Here is a 14,111-nt window from a genome sequence, read left to right as displayed (position 1 = left end):
TATCATGGCCTCTCCCGTGGGATAAGGGGGATTAAATGAGACAAAGCACTTAGCACAGTGCCTGGTACATACATAGGGCTCAGTAAGTATCATCTAAAGCCAAAACCTCCGAAGCAGCAAGAAATGGATGAAAGTTCCAAAGTCTTATACTAGTATACGTATTTTTGTTCACTGGTTATTAGCTGGGCCAGACTAATCAGAAAAATGAATGATGCCTTTACTTATGAGTCCTCCCAAGACCAGGCTAACTTTTCTTCAATCCTCCGAAGTTGTCATGTCACCAAACTTAACATGCTAGCAGTAGGTGTCAGCCTGAGATGCTTTTGCCTTTCTAAAGAAGCCTGGGGTGTTTCTGGCAATTTCGCAAGAGGGGCCAGGATGCTAACCACCTTATGATACCCCAGATAGGCTTGCACGATGAAGAATTCTTGTGCCCCACATTACTGTATCAGCAGCCTACTGTTGAGACACAGTAGGCTTGGACTTCCACAGTACTGGCTTTGCACCTTTTATGGAACACATTGCGGGTAACAGCAAAGTCGGGCCTCTGACTTGGGGACGCCCTAGGGAGCGTGCAGAGTAGGCAGGCTGGAAAGTATGTGTCTCTTCCATGCTGCACTTTTAGCCACTTGATACTGTTCCAGCTTCTCATTTTTTCTGAGGAAAGCTGGATAGCCAGATTGTTATGTAAAATTTCTCTATGTGAAAGTGTGTTTGGGGCACCTGGCTGGCTCGGTCGGTGGAACATGACACTCTTGATCTCGGGGTTGTGGGTTTGAGCCCCATGTTGAATGTAGAGATTACTTAAAGAAATAAAACATCTTTTTTAAAAAATACGACTCAACTTTTTTTTTTTTTTTTGCTTTTTTTCTTTAACACTTCTGAGGTCAGACCAGGCAGATCAGCGGGCTGGATTGGCCTACAGACCATTGGTTTGTAACCTCTGCTATAATTATTTTAGGAAGTGAGCTAAAATGTGGCAGAAGTAAACACTCAGACCTGGAACCGCACTACCCTGCGTACTTGCTGATCTCAGAGAAGGCTGTGGACACAAAGCACTAGGTGAGAGCTCATTTTCTAGAGTGTGGAAAACGGCAGCATCAGAGCAGAGCTCTGGGGGAGCTTTCCCGCCGGGAGGAATAATTCTGTTGGGAGAAATCCCAGTAGCTGCTTTTGGAGGAACAGAACCCACTGCGCCTTGGTGCCGACGTTCCTGAATGCAGGGGGCAGGGTAGCCTCCCCGCTGAAGGAAACCTCAGAGTGATTCCACTGCTAAGCATAGCGTCAGAGCCCAGCCCCCGACCCCACCTCCACCCTGCCCTCAGAAATTGGGAGTCCCGGCAAAGCCGACAGACAAGAAAGGCTTCCCGTTGCAGAACCTCTTGGTTTATCTGGCTTTGGAACCCTGGGACGATCGTGGGGTTATGCCTCCAGTGTTTCTTTTTTGATCTAGGGTTACCGCCTACACAGTTCCACAGTCCACAGCTGTGGCCATCTGTGCTTTAGTGGGTGGTGGTGGGGTTTCAAGGGTGTCCCAGGAGTTAGGTCACAGCCTAGCCTAGCCAGTACAGTTCACATACTGCCGGAGTCCTCTGGTTGGTTTCAGATCATCACTCACCACTTTCGAATTGTATAAAGAGTAGCAGCCCATTAAAGTGTTGTTAAGAAACAAAGTCCGTATGTATTTTGCATGGTCGTTGCACATGTTGATAATATATGGACAAGAATAGATGGTGTGTTTTGATGAGCGTCATATTGAAATCTATAATATGCTATATGGCAGTGTTTCATTTTAGTTGCGTTCTGTGGGACGAAATGCAAAAATGTAGTGTAGTGCTTCACTTTGTTTTTTAGGAAAAGAGGCTCCTCTTACTGGCTAGAATATTTTCTGTTGGTAAACTATCTGTTTTAGCCTCCCAGTGAGCAGAAAGGAAATTGTTTTTTTTTTTTTAAAGAAGTCTTGTAATATTTTCTAATTATCAGGAAATTATTAAGTTTGAGAGTGCTGTATATTGTGGAACGCTTAATGATGATCCGTGTCAGTCAGTGCTTACTAACTGTGAATGAGTGTTTGTATAGGGCAGAGTGCTGTCCACTGTTCAGATTATGTACATAATCCCTTTAAGCGCAGACGTTTTTACCAGTTTAGGCTCATCTTTGTGAAAAGCAGATCTACTGTTAATCATCTTTTCCGGTGGTAGCCGTCTTTGTGGGTATGTAAGTTGTTGGCTTTGATTTGAAAGATGCCTTTCAGTGTTTTTTTCCAAGGCGAGTACAGTAATTGTAACCTTTAAAAAAGGGCCAGTTTTTTCCTTTTAGCTCTGCTTCTCGTGTGTCCCAAACAGCTTATTTATATCAGGATTCTTTCCTCCCCTCCCAGTCCTACCCCCCACACCTATAACCACCTAATTGGTTGATAAGCTGGTGGGGTTTCTTGTTTTTTGTTTTCCGGTCAAAGGCGCTCATCCTCACCCTGCTGGCAGTGTCCTTGATACCTGCCCCTGGGGAGGACACAGCCTTTGGAGAAGGCAGGCTTGGATTTGAGTCGTGATTCTGCCATAGGCCCGTCCTTTGAGTTTGTTTTCTTACTTGTAGACTCCAGATCATCAGATCTGCCTTTTAGGGCACACGGGTTCCGTCTTTGGTGTCTGACAGCAGTAGCGGTGAAATGAACGGGAACTTTGGCTTCCGTAGCGCCTGAGGTTCTAAAGGCGGACGGAGCCGGGGGGGGGGGCGACGGCGGCTCCAGAGACGAGAAGCGGAGCGAACCCAAGCCCTTCCCACCCGGAGCCTCTTTGTTTTGGGGGACCCTTGGCTTCTTTTTCACAAAAAGTCAACTGTATTATCCTTACATTTTAAACCCTTGAAATTAGGGTTGAGAAGTGAGCAAAACTGGTTTTTGGAGCCACTGGGACAGCTTGAGTTAAGCTTTTGGGTGCTTCAAAAGAAAGCTCTTTAGCGATGACAGTTAAGTAGCCATCAAGTGTTCTGAATGTGGTTAGCCCCTCGAGTATCGAAGTATCATTTCCTGTGGGAAAGTTGTCATTATCTCTGTAAATCAAAGCGGATCTGATTACTAAAGTCATTCCTACCTTTAAATTCAGTGAATTCTATTTTTCTTTTCTATTTGACCTTACAGAGACTCATTGAACACCTAGTCTCTGCCAGGCCCTGTCCCTAATTGATTGTCTACCGTCAGAGGAGCTACTGAAATCTAGAATCAAAGAGTTGTACCTGGTAGCCTTTTATTTATTTATTTTAGAAAGAGAACATGAGCAGGGGGAGGGGCAGAGGGAGAGAGAGGCTGGGGGTGGGGTGGGGGTGCGGTGGGGGGAGAATCTTCAGCAGCTTCCATGCTCATTGCAGAGCCCCACACGGGGCTCGATCCCATGACCCTGGGATCGTGACCTGAGGTGAAATCAAAAGTCAGATGCTTAGCCGACTGAGCCCCACAGGCGCTTCCGTGTTAGTCTTTTAATCGAATGAAAATCGCAAAGCCTTAGAGGTGTGCTGTCTAGTAAGGTAGCCGCCGGTAACTGGCGGTAACTGCTGAGCCCTTGAAATGTGGCCGTTCCGAACTGTGATATGCTGTTAGTATAAAATACACACTGGAGTTCAAGGGCTTAGTTTGAGAGAAATAAAATAGCTCATCAGTGATTTTTATATTGATCATATGTAAAAACGGTACTATTTCTGGTGTATCTGGTTTAATAAGATCTATTAAAATGTCACCTGTTTGTTTTCCTTCACATGGCTACTAGAACACTTAACTTGCATTATATTTTTATTAGACACTGCTGTCTTACAGCCTCAGTGATTGGGCAGAGTTAACTCATCTAGTTAGGACTCCTGTGGCTAGTGCAAATTACAGATTATTTTACTGTGAAAAAGGCAAATTATGTTTGTCTTGATCACAATGGTAGATAATTCAAACAGGTTTGAATTAACACCCAGGACTTTGAAATGTTTATTTTAAATTAAGCCTAGGTTGTTAATCTGGGGGAATAGCTTAGCATTTCAAATTTGGGATATTTTAAAAGTGAAAAGCTAGAAATACCCACTGATGGAGTGACTTAACCTATTTTTCCTTTTTCCTAAGCATTGACAGATTGTTCTACATCAGTGGTCCCTGAGGCCCCAGTATTTTATTGGGGGTGTGTGCAGGAGGTAGGGGGCAAGAGTCATCTCTATGTGTAGATTGGTTTGCTACATACAGTAAGAGTGACTCTTCATTATTTAACAGACATTTGAGCAAGTACTCCGTCAGGCTGTGGGAGTGCGTGGGCGAACAAGGCACAGCCCCTGAATACAACTACAGACTTTCTGTCTGTTCTGTTTTGTTTTGACTTTTTATTTGGAAATGATTCCAAAAGTACAGCGGTTGCAAGAATAAAAATTAAGCAAAGAAGACTTTATATCCTTTGTCCATATTCACCTATCATTAACATTCGTCTCTGTTTGCTTTATTTGTTCCCTCTCTCTGTGCGTGTGTGTTTGTGTACATGCATGCGTGTACACATACATAGTGTATGGATTCTTCCTGAATCGTTTGAGAGTAAGTTGTCATGCCCTTTACCCCTAAATATTTCATTGCCTAATTCCTAAAACTCATCATCTGTCATCTCCATTTCAATTTTGTCAACAGATTGTTTTCTAACACTTTCCCCACCTCATATGGGATCCAGTGTAGGATCAGTTATTAGATCTAGTTGTCATGTACTCTGTCTCCTTTAATCTGTGATACTTGTCTTGCCTTTTTCTTTTATGACATTGAAATTTTTCAGATGACATCCTCACCCTGTCCCCACCCCTCTTTTTTTTTTTTTTTTTTTTTTTAAATAATAGAACATTTGTCATTCTGTGTTTGTCCATTTCCTCATAACTAGTTTCAGGTTCTGCATTCCCGACGGAAATAGTATAGCATAGAAACCATATTACTCTGTTTTCTCAGGGTGTCACATCTGGAAGTGCCCACTGTCTGTCTTTCCCTCATTGATGTTAATTTTGACCACCCAGGCATGACATTGTTTGATTTGTCTACCACATAATTTTTACCCCTTGAAACTAATAAGCAGGTCTTTGGGGAGATATTTTAAGATCATTCATGCATCCTACTCTTCATCCAAATTTCCTCCAAGATGTAGCATCCATTGATGATTTTTGCTTAAAGCGGTCTCTAGTGTGTTGTCTGCAAAATGATTTTTTAGGTCTTACCACTCCTTGCGTGTTTACCAGTTGGATTCTACTGTAAACAAAAGCCCTCCCTTCTCCACTTATGTGTGTGTGTATTTAATACTGATAGCGACTCATGGGTTTCTCTTTTCTACAGGCCTGTAATTCATTACTGTCCTTAATTATTTGGGTACTCCGATTGTCACAGGTTTGGCCAATGGGTGCCTCTTCAAGCTGGCTCCCAGGTCCTTATGACAAGCTCCCATCATTTTCTGAGTACTTCCCCACTGTGGCATAACAACACGTTCCAGGTAGAGCTACAGTTTTATATGAGAGTCCTTTAGATACACAGGCAGCTTCAGTATAATGTGTTTGGTGCGTCCGTGAAGATAAGCCCAACCTGCTGTGGCAGCATAATGGAGGGTCCTCTAGCACAGCGGAGGGGAGGAGAGGCCTGGCAGCAGGACTCGGGAGGAGGTTGTCCGTAGAAGCCTCCTTAGAAGGAGCACCATCAGTACCAATATGGACAGGATCATTGTGGCTCCGAGAAACCGTGCGTGTGTGTGGTAGGGGGAGGACGATACGAAAACATCTACGGCAGGTGGATGATCATAGTCTGATGCCTGAAGAGAAGGTGGCACAGGATCACACCCGGCTCTGCTCTGTTGGGACGCAGAGTGGAGGCGACATGCTCAGTGTGGCATCTTGTAAAACCAATATTCTGGCCATGATGTGGAGGGACGAAGGCAAGATCACAGGTGAGGGCACAGCAGGAAGTTGCAGCTGTAATGCCGATGACCACAACATTCAGAAATGCCTTGAATAATAGTAACTAATGCCTTCTTTTTTTTTTTTTTTTCCCAACGTTTATTTATTTTCGAGACAGAAAGAGACAGAGCATGAACAGGGGAGGGGCAGAGAGAGAGGGAGACACAGAATCGGAAACAGGCTCCAGGCTCTGAGCCATCAGCCCAGAGCCCGACGCGGGGCTCGAACTCACGGAGCGCGAGATCGTGACCTGGCTGAAGTCGGACGCTTAACCGACTGCGCCACCCAGGCGCCCCAAATGCCTTCTGACTTATTAATGTTTGACGTAGGAATTTGATGACAGCTCTACCGTTCTTTCCATTTTATAGGTGAAGTTTCCAAGGCATACGAGTTGAGTATATTTCGTAGAGACTAACAAATTGCAGAACTGGGGTAGAAAGCCTGACCGCTTCATTTCACACTCTAGTTGGTCGTACAAGAATGGGAAGTCAGGGATCGCAGTCGGGTTTCTAGTATCGTTAACTGACTCCATGGTGGTGACGTTCATGGACAGAACAGAGAGCATTTGAGGAAGGGTTGTGGTGAGGGTTTCCTTTTTGAACATATTGACAATTATCTTTGGGCGTATCCAGATGGTGCTCTGGAGTAGGCACTTGGCTGTATGCGTCTGGAGTCTTGGAGAGAGCATGATGTTCAAGATCCCAGTTTGGAAATGATCAGCCTTTAAATGTTATTGAAAGCTTACTAGTAGATGTGATCGCTGTTTAAAAGGATGTAGGGGCGTCTGGGTGGCTTAGTCGGTTAAATGTGTGACTCTTTGTCTCTGCTCAGCTCATGATCTCACAGTTTGTGGGTTCGAGCCCCTCTTTGGGCTCTGCGTTGATGGCACGGAGCCTGTTTGGCATTCTGTTTCTCCTTCTCTCTGCCCCCCCCCCGCTTGTGCTCGTGTTCTCTCTCTTTCTCTCCCAAAATAAATAAACTTAAAAAAAAAAAAAAAAAGAATGTAGAATGAAAAGAGGAAGCAGCTTAGGGCAAAAACCTAGGAACCTTAATGGGACAAAAGAGGTGGAAAGAAACCAGGCTAGGATATTGTCACAGAGGCTTAAAAAAAAGAAGCAGCAATCAGTACTGTCAGATGCTACAGAGGTCAAGGGTGCATAGGGACCAGAAAGTGTATCTTCTGGATTTAGCATCAGGGAGATGATGGCATATCAGTGGAACAGTGATAAGAGCTAGATAAAAGCAGACTAAGGAATGAATTGCAGGGAGCAAAAGAGTACAGGGTCGACAGAAAGCCCATCTGGGTACCTATTATAATCCCCAACTTGTCAGTATTTCTTCCTGTTAATTAGACCTCTTCCATGTGGTGGCTGGGAGTTATTAAAACAGTAACTAATAACTCTTTTTTTTACCTGTGGCTAGGCAGAGTCTGATACATAGGGGCTTTGTGGCCACTTTGTAGACAAAAAGAACGTACATAACTTTTGACAGCCTTGGCTTGGAAGGAAGAAGAGAGCAAGCTAGGTGTCCAGTAGAAGCCGACAGATTGCAAGCAAAATGAAATACCCTGCCTGTAATTAACATCAAGTTTGAGATTACAGGATGGTTGTGTTTCGGGTATCTACTTGGTTATAAACGAGCAAAAGTAATTGAGTAGTTGCCTTAAACATTTGTATTTCTTCATTTGTTTTTCAAAGATTCATTCACTTCTTTAAAAACATTTTCTTTGGGGCGCCTGGGTGGCGCAGTCGGTTAAGCGTCCGACTTCAGCCAGGTCACGATCTCGCGGTCCGTGAGTTCGAGCCCCGCATCAGGCTCTGGGCTGATGGCTCAGAGCCTGGAGCCCGTTTCCGATTCTGTGTCTCCCTCTCTCTCTGCCCCTCCCCCGTTCATGCTCTGTCTCTCTCTGTCCCAAAAATAAATAAACGTTGAAAAAAAAAAAATTAAAAAACAAAACAAAACATTTTCTTTCACTGAAGACTTACCATGTCACATTAGTTTCAGGTGTACAACAGTGATAGAACAATTACATACATTAGGAGTGTTTACTGCGATAAGTGTAGCTACCATTTGTCGTGATACAACGTTACTGCAGTATTACCGACTGTATTTCCTATGCTGGACTTTTTATCCCCGTGGCTTACTTACTTTATTTATTTTTTAAGTTTGTTTATTGTGAGAGAAAGAATGAGAGAGCACATGCACGTGAGCACGGGAGGGGCAGACAGAGAGGGAGAGAGAATCCCAAGCAGGTCCCACGCTGTTATCACAGAGTCCACCATGGGGCTCAGTCCCAGAAACCCTGAGATCATGACCTGAGCCAAAATGAAGAAGAGTTGGACGCGTAACCGACTGAGCCACCCAAGCTGCCCTGACTTAGTTATTTTATAACGGGATGTTGGTACCTCTTAATCCCCTTCATGTGTTTTGCCCATCCCCTTCCCCCTCTGGCAGCTACCAGTTTGTTCTGTTGTGTTTCGGTGTCTGTTTCTGTTTTCTTGCTTGCTTATTCATTTGTTTTGGGTTTTTTTAATTCCACATGTAAGTGAAATCATATGGTATAGGTCTTTCTCAGAATGGTTTATTTCACTTAGCATAATGCCTTCTCAGTCCGTGTTGTTGTAAATGACGAGATTTTACTATTTTTTTTATGGCTGAGTCATATTCCACTGTGTACATACACCACATGTTCTTGAGCGTTCAGCTGTCAGTGGACACTTGGGTTGTTTCTGTACCTTGGCTATTGTAGATAATGCTGCACTAAGAATAGGGGTGCATATAACTTTTCAAATCAGAGTTTTCATTTTCTTCAGGTAAATACCCAGCAGTGGAATCACTGGATTGTATGGTATTTATATTTTGAGTTTTTTGAGGAATCTCCATAGTGTTTTCCAGAGTGGCCGCACCAATTTACATTCTCATCAGTAGTGTACGAGGGCTTCTTTTTCTCCGCGCCCTTGCCAATACTTATTTGCCTTTTTGATATTAGACATTTGACTAGAGTGAGGTGATAATTCATTCCGATTTTGATTTGCATTTTCCTGACGACCATTGATGTTGAGCGTCTTTCCACGTGTCGGTTGGCCATTCATATGTCTCTGCAAAAATGCCTATTCGGGTCCTCTGCCCGTGTCTTAATCAGAATGTTTGGGTTTGTTTGTTTGTTTGTTTTGGTGTTGTATGAGTTCTTTATATATTTTAGATATTAGCCCCTTACGAGATACATCATTGGCAAATATTTTTTCCCCTTCAGTGGGTTGTCTTTGTTTTGTTGATGGTTTATTTTGCTGTGTACAGTCTTTTTACTTTGATGTGGTCCCCATAGTTCATTTTCTCTTTTGTTTCTCTTGTCTAAGGAGACATATCAAGAAAAGTGTTGCTAAGGCCAAAGTATAAGGCATAACTGCCTATGTTTTCTTTTAGAAGTTTTATACTTTCAGCTCTCACATTGAGGTCTTTAATCTATTTTGAGTTTATTTTTGTATGTGATGTAAGAAAGTGGTCCAGTTTCATTCTTATGCTTGTAGTTCTCCAGTTTTGTTTTTTTAGCACTGTTTATTGAAGAGACTTTTTCCCCATGGTATATGCTTGCTTCCTTTATTGTAGATTAATCTGTTTCATTGATCTCTGTGTCTGTTTTTGTGCCAGTACCGTACTGTTTTGATTACTAGACCTTTGTAGTATAGCTTGAAATCTGCGATTGTGATAGCTCCAGCTTTGTTCTTCTTTCTCATGAGCCTTTCGTGGTTCCATACAAAGTTTAGGATTATTTGTTTAGTTGTGTGAAAAATGTTGTGGGTATTTGTGTATTTATTGTTGTTATTTTAGAGACAGCACAAGTGAGAAGGGCAGAGAGGGAGAGAATCCCGCGAGGCGGGGGAGAGAGAGAGAGAAGCGGGTCTCACTCGAAGCACGGTTCCTGTCTTTACCCGAAGTGGGGCTCGAGCTCACATGAAGTGGGGCACAAGCTCCCATAAACTGTGAGATCGTGACCTGAGCCAAAGTCAGATGCTTAAGAGTGAGCCAGCCGGGTGCCTTGCTGTGGGTATTTTGATAGAGTTTGCAGTGAGCCTGTAGATTGCTTGGGGTAGTGTGGACATTTTAACAGTATTCATTGTATAACTTCATGAGCATGGTGTTATCTTTCCATTCGTTGGCATCATCTTCATTTTATTTCATTAATGTCTTACAGTTTTCCGAGTTACAGGTCTTTCATCTCCTTGGTTAAGTTTATTTCTAGGTATTTCCTTCTTTTTTGAGGCACTTGTAAATGGGCTTTTCTTTCTCTGGTTTTTTATTAGTATATTAAAGTGCAACAGATTTCTGTATATTTTATATCCTGTAACGTGACTGAATTCATTTATTCTAATAATTTTTTGGTGGCCTGTGTGCGTTTTTTTTTTTAATTTTTTTTTTTAACGTTTATTTATTTTTGAGACAGAGAGAGACAGAGCATGAACGGGGGAGGGTCAGAGAGAGGGAGGGAGACACAGAATCTGAAACAGGCTCCAGGCTCTGAGCTGTCAGCACAGAGCCCGACGCGGGGCTCGAACTCACGGACCGCGGGATCATGACCTGAGCCGAAGTCAGACGCTCAACCGACTGAGCCACCCAGGCGCCCCAGTGTGCATTTTTTCTATATGGCGTCATGTCATCTGTGAATAGTGACAGTTTTATTTCTTCCTTACCCCTTTGGATGCTTCTTATTTGTACTGTCTAATTGCTGCAACCACGACTTCCAGTCTGTGTTGAGTATAAGTGGTGAGAGTGGACATCCTTGTCTTGTTCTTGATCTTCGTGGAAAAACTCTCACTTTTTCACCATCGAGTGTGCTGTTAGCTGTGGGTTTTTCATAGATGGCCTTTATTATGTTGAGTTATGCTCCCTCTGAGCCCACTTTGTTGAGAGTTTTTATCATGAGTGTCTATTGAATTTTGTCATCTATTTTTTTCTGCAGCTATTAGGATGATCATATACTTTTTTTTTTTTTTTAACGTTTATTTATTTTTGAGAGAGAGAGACAGAGTGCAATCAGGGGAAGGGCAGAGAGAGGGAGACACAGAATCCGAAGCAGGCTCCAGGCTGAGCTGTCAGCACAGAGCCCGACGTGGGGCTTGAACTCATGGACTGTGAGATGATGACCTGAGCTGAAGTCAGGTGCTTAACCAACTGAGCCACCCAGGCGCCCCATAGGATGATCATATACTTTTTATCTTTCATTCTGTTAATGTGTGTCACGTTCATTTGTTGTTGGATCTTGAACCATCCTCACATCCCTGGAATAGACCCCCGTTGATTGTGGTAAATGACTTTTTCAATGTGTAGAATTTGGTTTGCGCATATTTTGTTGAGTTCTGTGTCTATATTTATCAGGGATACTGCTCTGTAATTTTCTTTTTTAAATTTTAATTTAAAAGAATTTTTTATATTCGTATAAAGAGAGAGAGGGAGACCTAATGTGAGCAGAGGAGGGGCAGAGAGAGAGGGAGACAAAGAATCTGAGGCAGACCCCCGGCTCTGAGTTATCAGCACAGAGCCCGACACAGGGCTCGAACCCACAAACATGAGATCATGACCTGAGCCAAAGTCAGTTGTTCAACCAACTGAGCCACTCAGGCGCCCCTTAATTTTTTTTTTTTTAATGTTTATTTATTTTTGAGACAGAGAGAGACAGAGCATGAATGGGGGAGGGTCAGAGAGAGAGGGAGACACAGAATTGGAAGCAGGCTCCAGGCTCCGAGCCATCAGCCCAGAGCCCGACGCGGGGCTCGAACTCACGAACGTGAGATCGTGACCTGAGCTGAAGTCGGACGTTCAACCGACTGAGCCACCCAGGCGCCCCTAATTTTTTTTTTTTAATACAGTTGATTCATTTATTATTTCTGAGAGAGAGAAAGAGAGCACAAGCTGGGAAGGGGCAGAGAGGGAAAAGGAGACACAGAATCCAAAGCGGCTCCAGGCTCTTGAGCTCTCAGCACAGAGTGCAACGTGGGGCTCAACCTCATGAACCGCGAGATCATGACCCGAGCTGAAGTAGGACGCTTAACCAACTGAGCCACCCCGGTGCCCCTTCTTTTCCTTTTTTTTCAAGCTTATTTATTTAGTGTGTGTGTATGTGTGTGTGTGTGAGAGAGAGAGAGAGACAGAGCGAGTGAGAACGCGAGCGAGCGGGACAGGGGCAGAGAGAGAAGGAGAGAGAGTAGCTCAAGCAGACTCTGCACTGTCAGGGCAGTGCCCAATGCCGGGCTCGAACTCAAGAACCGTGAGATCATGACCTGAGCCAAGGTTGGACGCTTCACTGACTGAGCCACCCAGGCGCCCCTGTAATTTTATTATAGTGTCTTCATCTGGTTTTGATATCACATTAATGCTTATTTCATAGAATGAATGTGGAAGTTTTCCTTCTTTTTTTTTTTTTTTGCATACTTTGAGGTTAGGTATTAAGTTTTTTGTTTTCAATTATCTATTTTTTTTTAAATTTTATTTAAGTCCAAGTAGTTAACATATAGGTATTCAGTCTTTAAATGTTTGATAGAATTTACCTGTGTAGCCATATGGTGGTGGACTTTTGTTTTGGGAGAGTTTTTTGATTATTGATTTAGTTTTGTTACTAGTAATCACTCTGTTCAAATGTTCTATTCTTCCTGATCCATTCTTGGAAGCTTTTTTGTTTGGGGAATTTATCCATTTCTTCTGGGATGTCCTGTTTCTTGGCATATCATTTATGGTAGTAGTTTCTTACAAGCCTTTGTATTTTTGTGGTGTCTGTTATTTCTCCTCTTTGATTTCTCATTTTATGTACTTGTGTCCTTTTTTTTTTTTTTTAATGAGTCTGGCTAAATGTCTTTCGGTTTTGTTTTTTTCTTTTCAAAAAACCAGCTCTTGGTTTTACTGATTCTTTCCTATTGAGTTTTAGCCTCTACTTCCTTTATTTCCGCTCTGTTTCTTACTGTGTTTACCTTCTAGTAACTCTGGGCTTTGTTCTTATTTTTTCTAGTTCCTTTAGGTGTAGAGATTTTTCTTGTTCGTTGAGGTAGGCCTGTTTCACTATGAACTTCCCTCTTAGAAGAAGTGCTTTTGCTGCGTCACAAGGATTTTGAACTGTTGTGTTTTCATTTTCATCAGTCTCTAGGTATTTTTAAATTTCCTCTTTCATGTCCTTGTTGATGCATTGATTATTAGCATATTTTTTTAGCTTCTGTATGGTCATGTTTCTCTAATTTTTGTTGTTGCTGTTGTTACTGATTTCTAGTTCCATATCATTGTCATTAGAAAGTATGTTTGAGGGGCGCCTGGGTGGCTTAGTCAGTTGAGCATCTGACTTCGGCTCCCATCATGACCTCACGGTTCATGAGTTCGAGCCCCACGGCGGGCTCTGTGCTAACAGCCCGGAGCCTGCTTGGGATTCTGTGTCTCCTTGTCTCTCTGCCCCTCACTTGCTTGTGCTCTGTCTCTCTCTCTCTCAAAAATAAATAAACACTAAAAAATTTTTAAAAAAAGGAAAAGAAAATATGTTGGATATAACTTCAGGCTTCTTAACTTTATTGAGAATTGATTTGTGGCCTAAAATGTGATGTCTTAGAGAATGTTCCATGTGCACTTGAGATGAATTACGTATTCTTCTGTTTTGGGATAGAATGTTCTGTATATGTTTGCTCCATCTGGTCTAATGTGTCATGCAAAGCCAGTGTATCTTCATTGATTTTCTGTGTCAGTGATCTATCCATTGATGTAAGCGGGATGTTAAAATGTCCTACCGTTATTGTAGTACTCACAGTTTCTCCCTTTTTGTTTGTTTTGTGTATTTAGGTGCCCTAATGTTGGGTGTATATTTACAATTGTAATAATCTCTTGTTGGATTGATCCCTCTATTATTACATAATGTCCTTCTTTTCCTTTTGTTGCAGTCTTTGTTTTAACGTCTGTTATGTCCAATAGAAGTATTAGAAGTATTGCTACCCAAGCTTTTTCTTTTTCTCTCTCTCATCTGTATGAAATGTTTTCCATCTCTTCACTTTCAGTCTGTATGTGTCTTCTTGTCTGAAGTTAAGTCTCTTATAGGCCGCATAGAGATGGGTGTCAATTTTAATGGATTCAGTCACCTTGTGGCTTTTGATCGGAATATTTAGACCATTCATATTTAAAGTAGTTATTGATAGGTATGTATTTAT

General features: G+C 42.6%; 1 protein-coding gene across 7 annotated transcripts in view; it reads left to right on the top strand.

The window, feature by feature from the left end:
* TAB3 (TGF-beta activated kinase 1 (MAP3K7) binding protein 3) overlaps nucleotides 1–14,111 on the top strand; it is an 89,091-nt gene that overhangs the window by 40,088 nt on the left and 34,892 nt on the right. Inside the window, exon 5 of one of the 7 annotated variants that reach the window (XM_030306423.1) lies at nucleotides 962–1,062. The exons of the other annotated variants lie outside the window; for them this stretch is intronic. The gene's annotated coding sequence lies outside the window, so the exon portion shown is untranslated. The remainder of the gene's footprint in view (nucleotides 1–961; nucleotides 1,063–14,111) is intronic. 7 annotated transcript variants of the gene reach the window in all.

The sequence above is a fragment of the Lynx canadensis genome, chromosome X, assembly GCF_007474595.2.
Source record: "Lynx canadensis isolate LIC74 chromosome X, mLynCan4.pri.v2, whole genome shotgun sequence".
NCBI classification, from domain to species: domain Eukaryota; kingdom Metazoa; phylum Chordata; class Mammalia; order Carnivora; family Felidae; genus Lynx; species Lynx canadensis.
This window is presented reverse-complemented; position numbering and strand designations above follow the sequence as displayed.